Source organism: Lissotriton vulgaris, chromosome 4_1 (genome assembly GCF_964263255.1).
Source record: "Lissotriton vulgaris chromosome 4_1, aLisVul1.2, whole genome shotgun sequence".
NCBI classification, from domain to species: Eukaryota; Metazoa; Chordata; class Amphibia; order Caudata; family Salamandridae; genus Lissotriton; species Lissotriton vulgaris.
The window spans coordinates 2,077,007,446-2,077,026,795 of NC_141691.1; the positions used below are offsets into that span (position 1 = coordinate 2,077,007,446).

Below are 19,350 nucleotides of genomic sequence, written 5' to 3' on the forward strand. Positions count from 1 at the left end.
CACTGTACCGGATCCAGAGGTCCACCAGCTTCTCACCGAGGCCCGATCTAGCCCCTGAGCTCAGCAGTCACAGGGAAGGGCTATAGTCCATGGGACCTGATGCAGGAAGGAGAGGGAGGGGGGGGGCTTTTCCCTTGCACCCCACAGCTCCTTTTTTGCCCCTCCACACACCACAGCACCTGGGACCCCCATGGGGCTCACCACGCCGCCTCTGCCGTCTCTGTCGAGAAGCACAGGTCACCAAACTGCAGAGTCCCGGGCCCCCTCCTCGCACCAGGCCCACGAGGGAGTATCGAGTAGCGCAAGATGGCGCCTGCTCCCGCAACATCCCTGGGAGAAGGGCTGCACTCGGCCTTTACAGGCGCCCTCCCGCCGTCGCCAGCTCTTCAGCAGCAATATTGCCTCTCACCACAGGATACCTGGCGCGATCGGCCCCGGGCAGCAGGACAAACCACGCCCCGTCCGGGTCCCCCGTGCAGCCTCGCGGGAGCTGGCAAGTGTGTGTCCCAGGCCTGTGTCACGAAAATGTAGGTCCCGGCTTCGGGCCCCGCCTGACTCCACAGTCCGCCTTCTATCTCCGGGGCTGCCTCGCAGTACGCGGTCTGTCCGTACACATCCACCGCCACCGGACGATGCCCCCAGATCCGGGGACAGCACAGGAGTCTTCCACGCCCACTTCAGATGCTCAGGGCCAGGATTATGGTGTAGGATAAAGGACGGCTGGTCGGAGCTCATACTCTACACGACCGCCATCATTGCCGGTCAAGCCACGCCCCCACAAATAAGTAGTCTTGAGACACAAGGTGTGCATTTGTTTCATGCAGCGCTGATCTCTAACATGGAAAGGCTATTTTTTGGTGCTTGCCTTATGTTTCACATGCCATCTCTGATGTTGCTTAAGTATGTGCACCAACCCAAAGTGTTTCCCACATTCAGTACAAGGGTGGAGTTTCTCCAAAGTATGGATCACCTGATGTCTACTCAAGCCGGTGCTCTGAGTGAAGCTTTTCCCACATTGTTTGCACTTGTACAGTTTTCTGCCAGTATGGATCCTTTGATGAGCTATTAACGACCATCTGCAAGTGAAGCTCTTCCCACAAACAGTACAATTGTGCAGTTTCTCCCCAGTATGGATCCTCTGATGAACTAACAAAACTCGATTTCTGAGTGAAACCTTTGCTGCATTGTCTGCACTGCAAAAACAACAGTTGATGGACAGAATGCAGAACAATGTTAAAACATTCACCCCGGTCCATAGATCTGGGCCTAAATCCATCGTATTTTTGCTCACCATGCCATTCCAGTTTGAATCCAGCCATATGCAAATCAGTCTTGACCCTGTGCCCCATGGGAACAGTCCAGCCCGAACTGCCAAGCCAGGTCCTCCCTAGACTGGGAACAAGCCTCCTTGGACCGGTTTCAGGCTTTCAGCTCTCATCAGCCAAGATAGCTTGATTCCAGTGGCATGGAGAGCATGACACTCACGTCTGAGCATACCCGTCCCACTCGGGGTGACAAATGCAAAAACAACAGTTGATGAACAGAATGCAAAACAATGTCGTACATTCACCCCAGTACAGCGCGTTCTCTACACTGGTACGGTTTCTCCGCTTTATGGAGTCCCCGACGACAGACCAAATGTGAGCTGCGAGGGGAACTTTTTTCACACTCATTGCACTGGTAGGGTTTCTCCAAAGAATGAATCCTCTGATGGACTAGCAGGTCAGACGTGTGAGGGAAGCTTTTCCCGCATTCCGTACGCTGGTACAGTTTCTCAACAGTATGGACCCTCTAATGCCCTTCGAGATCAGCTCTCCTAGCAAAACCTTTGTCACACTTTGTACACTGGTGCAGCTTTTTCCCAGAGTGGACCAGATGATGTGTTAACAAAACTGTGCTATTGATTAACCTTTTCCCACATTCAGTACACTAGTACAGTTTCTCTCCGGTATGTATTCTCCTATGATATAGCAGACATGAGCTTTGAGAAATTCTCTTCCCACATTCCTTACACTGATATGGTGTTTCCCTTGTATGGACCCTCTGATGTGCTATTAGAGACCACCTTCGAGCGAAGTTCTTCCTACAATTAATACACTGGTGGGGTTTCTCCCCAGTATGGATCTTCTGATGAACTAACAGATTTGACTTCTGAGTGAAACTTTCCCCACATTCTGCACAGTTGTATGGTTTCTCCTCACTATGTATTCTCTAATAATAGCCCACATGCGCCTTTCGAGAGAAGCTTTTCTCACATTCAGTACACTGGTATGGTTTCTCTCCGTATGAATTCTATGATGTTGTAACAGATGTGGCCTCAGGGTAAAGGCTTTTCCACATTCGGGACATTGGTATGGTTTCTGCCCAGAATGGATTCTCTGATGCTTGCATAGCTTGGGCTTCTCAGGGAAGCTTTTCCCACATTCCGTACAGTAGTATGGTTTCTCACCTGTATAGAGCCATTGATACTTGCACAGTTGTGACCGCTGGCTGAAGAATTTTTCACACTCCAGACACTGCAGCAAGTTCTCTATAGATCAGCTCATCTGATGTGTGAGCCCAATACTTGACAAAGTCTTTGAAAGGTCTGTATGCAAGTAGCACTTCTCCAATATAAGGGATCTCTGATGGATATATACATTTTATCTAAGAATAAAACCTTTCTGATATTGCTTACACATGAAGAGATTGTCTTCTGCATTGGGCACCGTTGCAAAGTTTACCGGTGTGGCGCTGCTGCACCCTTTCTTCCTGTGAATGAAAGACAAATGCTTGTAAGGGTATGAGCAAAGTGGAGAGGTGTTGAAACCAACTACAGTAAGAGGTTCTTGCGATGCGAGTGTGTTGCAGCAGAGTACAAGTAAATTATTGTACGATTTTTCAAAGTATATGCACATTACAAAATGACACTTAATACACATCGTTTAAAATCTCACTTAATTCTAATCAATTACCACAAACATTGTGATCAAAGGTTGTGTTTTCAGAGCATGGATAACCCTGTACATATGCATACCAGAGTTGGTACTAACGGCAGGAACGTGGTTATATATTGTTGGTCAGTTAGTCAGGGCTTGTTCTCCTATACTCACCAGGATGCCGTTGCAGAGGTCCCCTCTGCTTGGGGTACTCCTGGTCTTTTGATCTGCTATTTTTGGAGCACAGTGGGAATTTGAATTACTAGCACACAAGGATGTCAAGTGACCCTTGAAAAGGGAACCAATTTTATTCAAACAGGGTCAAAAGACGAATATTTCAAAGTGGCAGTCAATGTTTACGTGTTGCACAGCACATTTGAGAAGGCAATTATGTCCATTTCTGAGCTGGAGAATTACCCCAAAAAAAGTAAAATAAGAAGTTCAGGTTTTCCGGCAACTAATCCCAGAATGTAGACAGAACACTAAAGCTTTGTGAACAATTTTAAAATTCTGGAAATGTTAATAAACTGTGCGTGGGACACCACTGACAATATGCCTCATTTTTTACTTGACTGTCGGGTTATACTTATTCTAGAGACACATGTTTCCTGCAGCCTTACAGCCTGCTGAATTGGTCTATTGATTATACAGTTGCTCAATTTACTGATCGTTCTGTAATAAACATCAGTTGAAGATCCAGTGCTACCCTTGTTGTCATTTCTTCCTCAGTATGCCATCTGCAACCTGAGGCTGTCAGCTACTTTTATGAGATTCACAATGTGTTTTAAAAATGCAAAATGTTGCATTCTACATAAAATTGTATGGCTTCCTTTACACTGTGCTGGTTTGAAATGTAATTTTTTTTTAACTGAAAATAGATTTTTTTTTGTGCATCGTGCTATACGGTTTTGTAAGATTTGTGATGGAAAAAGCTGAATTGATTTTAGAGGATTCAACAGACCCTATTCGTATTTGATGGCTGTGATTCTTAAGAAACAATGAGAACCCCTTAAAGGCAACTGCCGAACTTTCTACTTTATCACAGAGCCTTTTTCCTAGGAATGCCATGGCCTAGTGTGGTTATCACACTGCCCTCTGCTGCATCAAGCACGGAAGATCAATAGAACACAATCCCACAGCCCTCTCAAGGCATTCTGCATTATGTCCTCTACACTGTCAAACCTTTGAAGTTTTCTCTCATGACGGACCTTGTGGGGTGTGGAGGATGTGGTGAGGGTGGGGTAGTGGGGGAGGCACCTGCTGAGTTCAGAGACATGCTCAAGCTATGGTGCAGCAAGAAAACTAGGGTGCAAAGGCATAAGGTGTTGTAGAAAGAGCGAGAATGGATAGCCATCCATGTGGGTATCTTTTTGAGGTCTGGTATTATGTAAGTTGGAAGAGCTTGGTTAATAGAACTCTCCAGAATTCAAGATGGCTGCAGATTTTTCTTAGTTTAGCAGAAATCGATTTCCAAAGATAAACAATCTTGATTGATAAGGAACCTCTGCCAGTACACGCCTTTTGGAAGGAAGGGATGGTGAAGAATGAGACTAACTTATCTTGATCCACTTTGGCAGAAGGTACAGAGTTTTTGCTGTGAAACAATTGGCACTGAAGTGAAGGAACAGTGCATGTTGCTTTCAAATGAATACATCCACCTCCAGGCAGCAAGCAGAATACGTAAAGTACTGGTGAAATGTCAGTCGGTATATATAGATGTAAGGAGTGCTCCTGCAGCTGCATTCTGGATTGTCAGAAGATTTTGAAAAGATATGGGCTCCAAGGTATACACTGCTGGCATAGTCTAGATGGGAAAGTTAAAAGGCAATGGTGGATTGTTTCCTTTGAAGGAAACCGAAGTAAGGGACATTCAGTGCAAGGATCGCATAATGTAAAAGGAGCAGCTTGCAATGTGACTACCTTGTACCGCAAGAGACAGGTGGGTAAACCCCACAACTCACCTCCAGAGTCCTCTCTTAGTTTGAATAGTTTAGTATTAAACAAAATTATTTTTCCAGGTGGTGGGCAGATGACAGTAGGTCCATGTCCACCACAATAGTAGGGCAATTCTCGAAGTGCTCAGCTCGAAGTGCTTTGTTAGCATTCAGTGGTAACCTGCTTGGAAGCCGATATGATGGCAGTTCAAGCTTTAGTGTCATTTGGGTACAATCGACAGAATGTAGCCATTGAGGCTGAAAGAGGCAATGATTTGATTTGATTTGTGATTTATAAAACGCGCGATTGCCCATGGGCGTCTTAGCGCTGAGTAGGTGTAAGAGACCTGTTAGCTTTCATTTAAGATGTTACAAGCCTGCAGTGAACAACCAGGTTTGTATCTCCTTTCTAAAGGTGAATAATGAAGGGCTGTTTTTAATTGTTGTTGGGAGCATATTCTATGTCCTAGCTGCGTGTAGCAGAAAGCTCCTCCCTCCCCACCGGACCTGCTTAAATCTAGGCACCTGAATCAGTTTTGCTGGCTGGATCTCAAGGACCTGGAAGGCTCATACCATTTCAGATGATCTTTCAGGAACTGACAACCTATTCCATGGAGGGCTTTATATGTCAAACACAAGGATTTGAATTTTACTTTCCAATTGGGAGCCAGTGGAGAGCTCTCAGCCTATGCGCTATTGGTTCATACTTAGGGATGTCCAGCACCAGCCTGGCTGCTGCATTTTGTAAACGTTATAATGTTGCCAACTGCTTGAACTGGATCCCAGCATATATAGCGTTAAGTCCAGCCTAGATAGAGCCAATGCCGGTACCACTGTTTTGCAAGACTCTTGGGGAATGAACAGTAAAAGTTTCCTGATCATTTTAAGAATGTACCAGATGTAGGAGGCTAATTTGTTTGTTTGTGCCTCGTATGTGACTTAGCATCCAGGAGTACTCCTAGGTTTCTAACCTTGTTAACTGGGGAGGGACGTTGGCCCAGGCTGTCAGGTCATCATTCCTGAGACCAAGTTTGCATGTCCGTCCCCAGGTGCATGACTTCGCTTTTGTACCCATTTAATTTCAAGCAGTTACCCTGCATCCACTGGAAAATTTGTTCCATGCATTTCTTAAATCTATCGGCCGTCTCTTTGATGTTATTTGTAATTGACACCACGATTTGTGTGTCATCAGAGTAAGAGACTGGGATAAAGCCACAGTCCCTTATTATTGCCGCCAGGGGTGCCACGTATAAGTTGAATAGGGTGGGGTTTAGCGACGACCCCTGGGGGACATCGCAAGGAGAGCTGAAAGATTTGGATTTTGCCTCTCCCTGCTCCACTGTGCAAGTCCTGTTTGACAGGTAGGAGGCTATCAGAGTTCAAGCTGACTTATGCACTCCCGCTTCACTAAGACAACAGAGTAGAATATTGTGGTTTACCGTGTCAAAGCCCGTTGAGAGATCCAATAAGATCAAGGTGGCCTTTCCTCCGGCATCCAGTATATTCCTGAGTTCCTCCGTGGCCATCAACAGGGCTGTTTCTGTACCATGTCCTTCTCGGAAGCCAAATTGTTAGTGGTCAAGGACATGTGCCTCTTTGAGAAATTGGGACAGCTGCCTGTTCAATAGTTTCTCCAAAACCTTGGCAGCAAAAGGTATTCTTGCGATGGGTCTATAGTTACCCAGTTCTTGTGGGTCTAGGGTGGGTTTCTTTAAGAGCGGCAGTACTGACGAGTTTTCCATGCTTCAGGGAAGTGGCTGGTTTTAATTATTTCAGTGAAGAGCAGCCCTAATTGCTCACTCAGTAGTTCAGGAAAAAGGTGCATTACCTTAGGTGGACAAGGAACGGATGAGCCACCGACTTCGTTAGCCTAACTGCCTGAAGAATCTGTTCGGTAGAAGGTGGTTGAAATTGTAATAAGTGGCCACTTACAGGTGGTAAGAGGCGATCATTCACTTCCCTGTTTAGTTGTCTAAAAGCAGGATTAACTGTACTTTTGAAGGACTCATAAACCCTACCAACTTTGCCTACGAAGAACTGGCCCAGGTCATTGCAGAGGTTTGCGGAGCTTTGGGGAGATCAGTGGTGGCCTCCAGAATTGGGCGTCACTCCCGTCCCAGCTTCCGAAGTAAAGAACTTAGGGGTCTGGCTGGATCCGGCACTTACCTTTACGGGCCATATGAAGAAGGTTGCAGCCACCTGCTACGGAATCCTGCGAGGTTTAAGGCCAATCCTCAAGTTTTTTGACCCCCCCACCCGGCAGCTCGTGGTCCAATCCTCGGTTCTATCTTGGCTGGACTACGGTAGCACGCTGATGCTGGGGGTAAACCAGGCTGAGGCATCTAGGCTACAAAGGGTACAGAATGCTGCGACGCGGGTCATTGTTGGTCTTCCCAGGCATTGCTCTGTTTCCAGCACTATTTCTGCCCTTCACTGGCTGCCGGTCAGGCAAAGAATTAAGTTTAAGGCGCTTTGTTTGGCCTTTAAAATCATGAAGCTCTCTTCGCCGCCTGCACTTGCTAACTTGCTCACCCCTTACGTTCCTTCGAGGTCCTTGAGATCGGAGGCTCTTCATCTCGTGGTCTGCCCCCGTTTTAAACTCAGCAGGATGGGGGGCCGCTCCTACCGAGTGCTTGCCGCTGGGTTATGGAATTCTCTCCCGGTGCACATTCGAGCTCTGGATAATTTGTCCGCCTTTGGGTGTGCTATCAAAACTTTCCTGTTTTCTGTACTTGGTTAGCCGTCTCTTTCCTTCTTCCTGCGTGTTATGTTTTAGTACTTGTTCAAGCGCCAGGACGCCCCTTTGCTGGGGCAGCTGTGCGCTGTATAAATAATGTTAACAAAACATAACATAACATAACTCTGTACTAATTTCAACTTGCGCAGAGTTGTCACTTTTTGATAATTTTTTGCCTATGGAGAAGAGTTCTTTGCTCAGGTCTTTTGCATCCCCTATTTTTTGGGCAACGTATTTCCTTTTTTCTGCTATTATTCATTTCTTGTAGGTGGCCAGAGAGGATTTATAGTTCTCTTGTGGCCCAGACTCATAGTTCAACCTCCATTTTTCCCCATTTCCTACAGATTTGTTTTTGTGTTCTTAGCACATTTGTGAATCATGGTTGGGAGGCCGTTTTCCTCCTTGATGTATTCTTTTGGAGAGGAGCTGCTATTTTTATGGCAGCGTCGATCCAGCTTGAAATTTGGTTTGAGGCTATGTTACAATCTTTGTCAAGTTCCGGGATTGACTTTGTTAAATATTCATCAAGAATAGAGGGGTGATTTTTGACCAATTGGGAGAGAGAAGGTGCTTGCCAGATGGTGCAGCTATTGCTAATGATTTTCCTGTTTTTATAGCAAATATTATTAACTTATGGTCAGACCATGGTACTGGTACGATTTCTAGTAGTGAAATATTATTGTTGGATGTGAAAATCCCATCGATCGTGTGGCCTGCATCGAGGGTGTTTTGCGTTACGATCTGTTTCATATATAGATTTGACAGTGCATCTGTCAGTGTTAAAAGACTGGTGTCAGTGCTCTTTTCCAGGTGCAAGTTGAAGTCACCCAGGACGGTAATATCTGGGTTCTTCACACTTGACTCCAGAAAAGGGCTCAGCAGTTGTAAATCAGGAAGCCCTTTAATCGTATCATTGTTAGTAATATTTATTTGAAAGTGCAGCACCTCACAATCGTAATTAGCGCCCTCATTTAGGCCCTTGGTCCTTAGGACATTTCGATGGATACTGGCCAGGCCCCCCCTCGTTTCCCCTTCCTGTCTGCCCTAATTATTGCGTTCCCTTCCGGAATAGCTAATGCTAGGTCTATATTGGAAGCCTCGTCTGCCCACGTCTCAGTGATGAGAAGAATATCAAGGTTTTGGGTTTCTATAAGTTCTGCTGTTTCGGAATTATGCTTGACTAGTAACCGTGTGTTAATTAGCCCCGCCCTGAAGATCTTGGGAAGCAAACTGTTGGTCTGAATGCATCAGGTGTTCGGCCTTTCACTCAGGGCGGGATTCAAGGATAGGTTGTAACTTGGGCATGATTTAGTGTCTAGCAGCCTTGGTAGTTTAGGGCAGGTTAATTTAGGTCTAAGGTCAAGTAGCTCTTTCCTTGACAATCGGATACTAGTTGGATCTGTCTTAAAAGGAGTAGGGATCGTGGCCCTGGGCCCGGACCAGGTGCGGACGGGGGCAGATGGGCTTGCCTTTGGCGCGCCTGCGGTGTGCGGGCAGCGCGCCCGCTATGCGTCTGACCTGACATAGCCTTAAGAAGAGTCTGGGCGTCGGTCGACTAGACCGCTCTACGCCCGCAGCGCCGGAATTGCCCCCTGCAGGAAGTGAGTCAGCTCTAGCCCGTCTACACCCTCCGTTCAAAGGGCACTTGCCGTGACGGACTGGGATGTTAGGGCAGAGCTAACAGGACTTGCGGGACAGAATGTGCAAAGTGCAAAGCAGCAGGTAAAGATTTTAAAAATAAAACGTTTCCTTGAAATAAATTTAAAAATAGTGGCAGTGTGTGATGTTGCAGCATTTCGTTTTAATGAGCAGCGTAGTAAACGGCTCAGGTACCTTTTAAAGAGATGAGAAGAGGGGAGATGGTGAAAGGGTGTCTGCTATGATGAGTGATCTATTAGAGGAAGGAGGCAATCCAGAGTAGGGCAATGGCCTGTACTCCTATGCTGGAGTCTCTGAACCAATGGAAGGTGACAAGCAGCACCAAAAGGAGGTAAAAGGTCCAGTAACACAAATGCCCTAAGTGTTGGAATCAACTGCAGTCTTAATACCATCATGTGACCATCAATGCAGCTTTCATTGCACAATCAGGTCAAACTCCCATTTAGCAGTTAGAAAAAAGAAAACTAAATTATTTTCAATCAATTTGCAAACAAAATTTTAAAAGCACTCGGAGGAAAGTTCGAATTATTGTGTCATTGAGAATTGCTCAGGCTCTATGTAAGCTCCTCACTAGAGCTGTCAAAAGAAAGGGGGAGGGATTGATATATAGTAGTCTAATCACAGAAGGGGAACATCCTGTATTGAAAATTAAGTCTTAATAGATCCTTATAAGAAGCTTGATGGGCATTACCCAGTACCAGCCCAATCCTTGTTTGGCCAACCGGAAGTCTTTGTTCCTTTGAAGGAGACTCAATGGCCTCCAACTTCCCCCCTCACAACCTCCTTACTTCGTTTCTGTGTGTTGGGCCCCCGGGGGCCGGTGTTTCTGTCTCACAGGGGGGGAAGGAACCAATCATCCCAGGCACTCGATGCAGTCCTTCGCCCCTCCTCCCCTGCTCAAGACCGCTCCTCCTCGTTGAAGCTTGAGTAGGGAAAAGGGACCCACCAACGGAGAAGCGCCGATGCACGCTTCCCGCCGCTTCCTCAGGGATCTCCTGTCAGCCGGTCTGCGACGTATCCCCCGCAGCGGTACTACCGCGCATGTGCGGCGGATCAAGTCCGGAGTCTGCCCCGGCCGCCTGACGCTGGCAGTGGCTCTCCCACGGGCCTGCTCGCTCCTAGGCCCCTCCTTCCAGGGACGACTGAATCCACTTGGGGCATGCGCAATGGCGCCCGACTTCTGTACAACCAGCCCCCACCTTTTTCCTCAGATCAGCGGCGCCGCCACAACAACGCGGCTGATGCCCCAGGGGTCCTGCTCACTGCGGAATCGACGTTGCCCCTAGAAATCCGGCACCCCTCTTCTTCCTCTGTCTCACGAGTGGGAAAGGTGATTCACCGGCTGCACGTCCGGTCACCAGTAAGTGATCTCAGGGTCACAAGGGCAGTAGCCGGCTTCAACACCCAAGGGAAAGGGAAATAGAAATTGATCCTCACACGTATAAGTTCCCAGTTCTCTATCCTTAGCAGGGACCCACTAATCCTCCATACTGGACAGGAGCTGGGGATAGGGGGGGGGCACTCAATTCCGTTCTCACAGCAGGGATCTTTGCAGCTCCACAGTTAGTTGGAATTAACCCCTTCACCTGTCTTGAGGCAACTCCCACTCTGTCCAGGGTCAGCAGGACGGAACTAACTCGGCTAGGACAACAGGAATAGGGGGGTGGTTAACCCAGTCAGAGGGCAACCCTTTTAGAGCAGTCCACCCTTAAGGACCCTACCCCTTCCAGACCTCAGCCTTCTCTCTAGCTGTTTCTCACTGGCAAGACAAAATGGCTGACCAGCATTCCGCCTTATATAGGCTGACCCTTAGAGGTCCAGAAGGGACCAGAAGGTTCTGGAATGCCCTACTCTATCCTATGGGACAGGTTCCAGGTATGTCAGTTATGACAGTGGGTAGCCACCATTTTGTGACTCCAAAGAAATTCCTGTCAGGAAAAGCCTCTAGGCCTGAGGTGAAAAACCATGAGGGCGAAAGAGCACCTATCCCCTAGACCAACACCTTGAAAAATCTAGTGGACACAAAAATAAATAAAGGCATGAGGGGCAAAAAGGGGACAAAATAAATAATCAATTGGAGGGACTACGCAAAAGGTCAGACAGGTCTAACAGTACCCTTCCGGAATAGCTAATGCTAGGTCTATATTGGAAGCCTCGTCTGCCCACGTCTCAGTGATGAGAAGAATATCAAGGTTTTGGGTTTCTATAAGTTCTGCTGTTTCGGAATTATGCTTGACTAGTAACTGTGTGTTAATTAGCCCCGCCCTGAAGATCTTGGGAAGCAAACTGTTAGTCTGAATGCCTCGGGTGTTCGGCCTTTCACTCAGGGCGGGATTCAAGGATAGGTTGTAACTTGGGCCTGATTTAGTGTCTAGCAGCCTTGGTAGTTTAGGGCAGGTTAATTTAGGTCTAAGGTCAAGTAGCTCTTTCCTTGAGAATCGGATACTAGTTCGATCTGTCTTGAAAGGAGTATGGATCGTGGCCCTGGGCCCGGTCCAGGTGCGGACGGGGGCAGACGGGCTTGCCTTTGGCGCGCCTTCAGTGTGCGGGCGGCGCGCCCGCTGCATGTCCGACCTGACATACCCTCAAGAAGAGTTGTGGGACACCCCCGCGCCGCACGGCCACCAGCTGCTGCGTGTGCCCCAGTGCCTGCCTTCTGCCTCAGCGCCGGCCTCGCTGCCGCCTTGAGCGCTCCCCTTTGGTTTTCGCCGGTTTTTGACCGAAATTTGTGCTTGTTTTCTTTGTATGCCGTATGATCCCTTGTTAACTGTTTTGCCTCCGTTTTGACCTGCATTGTTGCCTGTATTTTTTGTACGGTTTCTTCTTCGTGCTTTGCCCTCCATTTGTGCTTTTGTGCTTGTCTCCTTCCTGTTTGCCCGCCTACCTCGCCGCCCTCCGCTCTCCCTCCCCGCTCCCGCTTCCCGCCACCGCCATTAGCCCCGCCCCTTTTCTCTTCTGTTCCCTCCCCGCTCCCGCCTCCCAGCTGCTCCGCCCACCCGCGCACTTGGCCTTTAAATGGCGACCGTGCGACGCAGGTGAGTGTGACCCACTTGTGGGACACCCCCGCGCCGCACGGCCACCAGCTGCTGCGTGTGCCCCAGTGCCTGCCTTCTGCCTCAGCGCCGGCCTCGCTGCCGCCTTGAGCGCTCCCCTTTGGTTTTCGCCGGTTTTTGACCGAAATTTGTGCTTGTTTTCTTTGTATGCCGTATGATCGTTTGTTAACTGTTTTGCCTCCGTTTTGACCTGCATTGTTGCCTGTATTTTTTGTACCGTTTCTTCTTCGTGCTTTGCCCTCCATTTGTGCTTTTGTGCTTGTCTCCTTCCTGTTTGCCCGCCTACCTCGCCGCCCTCCGCTCTCCCTCCCCGCTCCCGCTTCCCTCCACCGCCATTAGCCCCGCCCCTTTTCTCTTCTGTTCCCTCCCCGCTCCCGCCTCCCAGCTGCTCCGCCCACCCGCGCACTTGGCCTTTAAATGGCGACCGTGCGAACGCGCAGCGGTCACGCGCAGCGGGCGCGCCGATTGTGCGCCGAAGGCGCGCCAAAGGTAAGCCAGTCTGCGCCCGTCCGCGACCGGATCGCGTCCAGCGCCAGGACCCCTGGCCCCCGAAGACCCCGACCGACCCGCCTGACGTACTCCGCCGCCACCCTCACCGCACTCAACACCGGCCGACTCCCAGAATGCCATCAAGCCACTCCACGACGTACCCACGGACCTTTCAGCTGCCACGCCTGCTAGTTCTCCTGCATCCGGACCAGCCTCGCACCAGCACCCGCCAAGTCGAACACCAGCAGCACCCACCTCAAGTGCATCCTGCTCAACACCCGCTCCGTCCACAGACACGCCATCGAACTCTGGAACCTTCTAGACCCCACAGCCCCAGACGTTGCCTTCCTCACGGAGACCTGGATGAACGCCTCTTCAGCTCCCGACATCGCCATCGCTATCCCAGAGGGCTACAAGATCGTCCGGAGGGACCGAAACGCCAACCAGATGGGAGGAGGCATCGCCATCATCCACAGGAACACCATCCGTCTCACGACCAGCACCGACAACACCCTGACCAGCGCCGAACACCTGCATTTCCAGATCCACACCAACCCGAACACCACCCTCAGAGGCACCCTGATCTACCGACCCCCTGGACCACGCACACAATTCAGCGAGGACATCGCCGACTTCGTCAGCCCGCATGCCCTCCCCTCCGCTGACTACATCCTCCTGGGAGACCTCAACTTCCATCTAGAGAACAACAACGACCGCAACACCAGCACCCTGCTCGACAACCTCGCCAACCTGGGACTCAAGCAACTGGTGTCCACCCCCACCCACCTCGCCGGACACACACTCGACGCAGTCTTCTCCTCCAGCACAGACATCGACTTCAGCCACGCCACAGAGCTTCAATGGACGGACCACAGCTGCGTCCACTTCACCTTCAAGAGAACGACGACCCACCAACACCAGCAACAGGCCGCCCACAGAAGCTGGAACAAGATCACAGCAGACCAGCTCGCCACCTCCCTGAGCCAGCACCCTCCTGCCAGCTCAGCGAACCCCAGCCAGGCCGCCGACAACCTCACGAAGTGGATCAGCAACTGCGCGGACGAACTCGCCCCACTGAGGACCCCGCCTAGCAGACCCGGCAGCAAGAAGGCTCCATGGAGCTCCAAGAAGAACTGCCGAGCCCTCGAGAAAGTCTGCAGAAAGGAACCGACACCGGACAACAGGACCTCCTTCAAACTTGCCACCCGGAAACACCACCAGCTGATCCGCGCCGCCAAGAAAACAGCATTCAAGGAACGGTTGGACAACAACGCACACAACTGCAAGGAACTCTTCAACATCGTGAAAGAGCTTTCCAACCCCAGCGCAGGAAACAACGACATCACCCCATCGCAAGACCTCTGCAACTCCCTCGCTTCATACTTCCACAACAAGATCGCGGACATACACAACAGCTTCTACAACCAACCAACGCACACCATGACCGAACAACCACCCCCCACCACCACCCTCCACGCCTGGACCCCGATCAGCACCGAAGACACCATCCGCACGATGAACTCCATCCACTCCGGATCACCGACCGACCCCTGCCCTCACCACGTCTTCAACAAGGCCGACGCTGTCATCGCACCCCACCTGCGAGACATCATCAACACATCCTTCGACACCACCATCTTCCCTGAGAGCTGGAAACACGCCGAACTCAGCGCTCTACTCAAGAAACCAACAGCGGACCCCACCGACCTCAAGAACTACCGCCCCATCTCGCTCCTCCCGTTTCCAGCCAAAGTCATCGAGAAGACCGTCAACAAGCAGATGGCCGCCTTCCTCGAGACAAACGAATCCCTCGACTCCTCACAGTCCGGCTTCCGAGCCAATCACAGCACCGAGACCGCCCTCATCGCCGCCACCGATGACATCCGAGCCCTGATGGACAATGGAGAAACAGCGGCCCTCATCCTCCTAGACCTCTCCGCGGCATTCGACACGGTCTGCCACCGCACCCTAGTACGGCGCCTCAGCAACATCGGAATCCAGGACAAGGCGCTGGAATGGATCATCTCCTTCCTCGACGGAAGAACACAGAGAGTCCGCCTACCACCGTACAAGTCAGAGGCCTCCGAAGTCATCTGCGGCGTCCCTCAAGGATCATCTCTGAGCCCCACCCTCTTCAACGTCTACATGAGCCCCCTCGCGGCCATCGTACGCAAACACAACCTCAGCATAATCTCCTACGCCGACGACACCCAGCTGATCCTCTCCCTGACCAACGACCCCACCGCCGCCAGAGCCAACCTGCACGAAGGGATGAAAGAGGTAGCCGAGTGGATGACGACCAGCCGCCTGAAACTGAACTCGGACAAGACGGAGGTCCTCATCCTGGGCCCCTCACCCTCCGCCTGGGACGACTCCTGGTGGCCTCCCGCCCTGGGCACCGCACCCAAACCGACAGACCATGCACGCAACCTGGGCTTCATCCTGGACTCCTCCCTCTCCATGACCAGGCAAGTCAACAACGTCTCCTCGGCGTGCTTCAACATCCTACGCATGCTACGGAAGATCTTCTGGTGGATCCCCACCGAGACCAGGAAGACCGTCACCCAGGCCCTCGTCACCAGCCGACTGGACTACGGCAACGCCCTCTACGCCGGTACCACCGCCAAGCTCCAGAAGAGACTCCAGCGGATCCAGAACGCCTCAGCCAGACTCATCCTCGACATCCCACGAACCAGCCACATCTCCGGACATCTGAGAGACCTTCACTGGCTCCCCGTCAACAAAAGAATCACCTTCCGCCTCCTCACCCACGCACACAAAGCCCTACACGACCAAGGCCCGAGCTACCTCAACAGCCGAGTCAACTTCTACGCTCCCAAACGCCACCTCCGATCAGCCAACCACGCCCTCGCCGCCGTCCCCCGCATCCGAAGAGCGACTACAGGAGGAAGGTCCTTCTCCTACCTGGCCGCCAAGACCTGGAACTCCCTCCCTCCCGACCTGCGCCTGACCCAAGACCACCTCTCCTTCAGGAAGAAGCTGAAGACCTGGCTGTTCGAGCAGTAGCGGCACCCATCCCCCCCCCCCCCCCCCCCCCCAGCGCCTTGAGACCCTACGGGTATGTAGCGCGCTTTATAAGTGTCATTGATTGATTGATTGATTGGGCGTCGGTCGACTAGACCGCTCTATGCCCGCAGCGCCGGAATTGCCCTCTGCAGGAAGTGAGTCAGCTCTAGCCCGTCTACACCCTCTGTTCAACGTGCACTTGCCGTGACGGACTGGGGTGTTAGGGCAGAGCTAGCAGGACTTGCGGGGCAGAATGTGCAAAGTGCAAAGCAGCAGGTAAAGATTTTAAAAATAAAACGTTTCCTTGAAATAAATTTAAAAATAGTGGCAGTAGGTGATGTTGCAGCATTTCGTTTTAATGAGCAGCGTAGTAAACGGCTCAGGTACCTTTTAAAGATAAGAGAAGAGGGGAGATGGAGAAAGGGTGTCTGCTATGATGAGTGATTTGTCAGAGGAAGAAGGCAATCCAGAGTAGGGCAATGGCCTCTACTCCTATGCTGGAGTCTCTGAACCGATGGAAGGTGACAAGCAGCACCAAAAGGAGGTAAAAGGTCCAGTAACACAAGTGCCCTAAGTGTTGGAATCAACTGTAGTCTTAATACCATCACATTTGACCATCAATGCAGCTTTCATTGCACAATCAGGTCAAAATCCCATTTAGCAGTTAGAAAAAAGAAAACAACATTATTTTCAATCAATTGGTAAACAAAAATTAAAAAAAGCAATGGGAGGAAAGTTCGAATTATTGTGTCATTGGGAATTGCTCAGGCCTCATTCCAATCCATCATTTTTAGATATTATCCAGACACAGGCCAGCTATAGTAGCACAGTGTGCAAAGAAAGATTGAATGTAATGCGGCCGGAGTAATGATCAGTGACTGAGATCAATTTTAGTATCCCACCGAACACCTTTAGTTGTGCTGGTGTGGCACCATAAGTGCACCCGCATAGGTCCCATTCTCAGTGAGTCACAGGTTTGAAACTGCACCTGGATGATGAGACCAAAATTGCCGGAGCTGGTCGGTGGCTGCTCATTTTTCTGTCTGGCCTGGCAGTTCAGGATGGAACATTCTTATTGGAGCAGAATCAAGACTGATTTACACATGGCCGGGCTCTGTCTAGAGTGGCATCGTGGATGAAAAAACACTGAGTCTGTTTGGTAACAGTCTATATGTTAAGGAGCGGTTGAAGATACTCTGAGCGAGATGGCTGCTGATTGATTAGTGAAGATGTCTGTGAATCTATGCCGGGCATAGTTCTCCTGGTGATCCTGAAGAGCCACAAACTTTGGTAAGACTGGAAATGTCATCTAGGTTGAAAGGTCAACACCAAGGCCAGATTAATGTATTGGTTCTCTGGTTTTTGTGTTGAGATACTTTCTAGATCTTTAGCTTTGGCATTAGCAGGCCTCGAGAAATCTACTCGTCCACTTGCTATGGCGAGTCAGACTTTATCAGAAAGAGCTATTTTAGGGTCTACTGGCCTGTTTGGCGAGCTGACAAAGAACAGATGTTCTGTTCACTCAAAGTGAATGACCAATACAGATGACATTAAATCTTGTTTTTATCATGTCACATTTGCTCTGCTTCAGAAACCAATGTCAAATGCCAATTTATGTGTTCTTACAATTTGCTGATTATTGTCTCCTGGAGGTTAGTGTCTACTTTTCTTTCTCTGACTTTAGTTAGAGGATTTGTAAAGTGAACTGTCTGGCAATCACAACACACATTTAAAAAGCGTGTAAACAACTGTATATACATTTCAAAAGGCATTTCAGTAGTTATGAAAGCACATTTTTTGTAAGCTGTGTGATTAAAAAAACATTGTAATAGTATGAAAACAAATCAAAACACTTTACTTGGTGATGTGCAAATGATAAATATGTGATGAAACTCTATTTCCACAGATTATTGTCTATGGACCATTTAGTTTTATCAGTAAAACTGCATGTTAGTAGGAACGTTTGTGGCCATTTCAATGTCTGTAAATAATAATGTGCTATCACATCATGCCTCAGTAATATATTTATTACAAGAGATTTTTTAAACAAAATCTGTGTTATTGTTTTCATAAGAAACTGTGGCATAAAATTCAGGTTGCACATAATAGCATTGCATAATCAATATACATTCCCATAATAACAAATTATGACTGACGTCTTTACATATCTTTCTGATGTCATGCACTACTCCAGACAGTTCGCCTTGGTTTATCCTGACACATACTTTATTGCTCCCCCTCTGAACTCTCTTCATCACGGTCCGGTGGTGGCTCACAGATATCTCCCCGGAACTTATTCCACACTCCACATATCTTGCTCCATTTCTGGGGACAGCTTCGATTGACAAATACCGTCTTCTCAGCCATCATGGCCATATCCATATCTGTACACCATGCTGCCAAAGACGGCACCCCTGCCACCCCCCATGCCTGCGCTATATTTCTCTTGGCCACCATTAGCCCCATCGTTGCCCATGTCTGCACCTGATGTGTAAGGTCATTCGATTCCGAAACATTTAGTAGGCACCTCCGCGGATCTGGAATTAGTGACACTCCCTCCATCTGCGACACCGTTCTCATTATCTTTTTCCAATAGTCAGCTATCTTAGGGCACTGCCACACTGTATGAAAGAATGTCCCTTCTTCCCCACACCCTCCAAGGCAATATGGATGCTGTGCTCTGCACATCTTGCATAGAGTGTATCTAGTGTGGTATGTGCCTTGCAATATTTTGAGCTGTACTAGTCTGAGTCTTGAGGGTATACCCACCTCTTTTGGTGAGGCCAACGCCTCTTGCCATTCCGTGTCATCTAGGCCCCATACATCGCGCGCCCATTTATCCCTGAGAGAGACTGTGGGGTCTGGTAGATTATTAATTAACTTACGATATGTGAACGATATGGCTCGCTTTTGCATATAGTCCGTTAGCAGCCTGTCCTCCAGCGGGGAGGCCTCAGGCACCTCCGTGCCTTCTGCCAAAGCTGCAAGTAGCGCGTGCCAAACCTGCTTGTACCGGAAAATTTCAATCGGTGCTAGCTTGTACTGTTGTCGAAGCTGTCCAAACGGGATCACCTTCCCCTTGTCCCACAGGTCCCCCACTGTGGAGTTACCTATAGTATCCCACTGCTTAAAGCCCTTGCTGTTTCTAAGGCTACCCAGTCGTTTAGTGTCCCAGAGCGGCATCTCCATTGTCCCAGCCGTGCTTGCGCTGTATGCTATATTGCCACTGTGTGTTTCGTGGGTCCTATTCGTTTTCAGATATGCCCTTTATTATAGAGTGCAGACAGCACATTTCCTGTTCCCAGCAGAAACCTGTCTGCCTTGTATGCTGGGTCAGCCTGCTAAGCGTGTATCCACTGATTAATGACTTTTAGTTGTGCTGCCCAATAGTACAGCTGGACATTAGGGAGCGCTATTCCGCCACCATACCATCCTCGGTGCAGCTTCACCTGCGCTATACATGCTGGTTTGCTGCCCCATAGTAGTGTGGACAACTGAACTGCAATTTGCTTAAAGTAAAGAACGCATGTGGG

General features: G+C 49.6%; 1 pseudogene; it reads right to left on the bottom strand.

Moving 5' to 3' along the window:
- Positions 1–697: 697 nt before the first annotated feature.
- On the bottom strand, positions 698–19,006 carry LOC147725058 (uncharacterized; annotated as a pseudogene).
- Between the last annotated feature and the right edge of the window lie 344 nt (positions 19,007–19,350).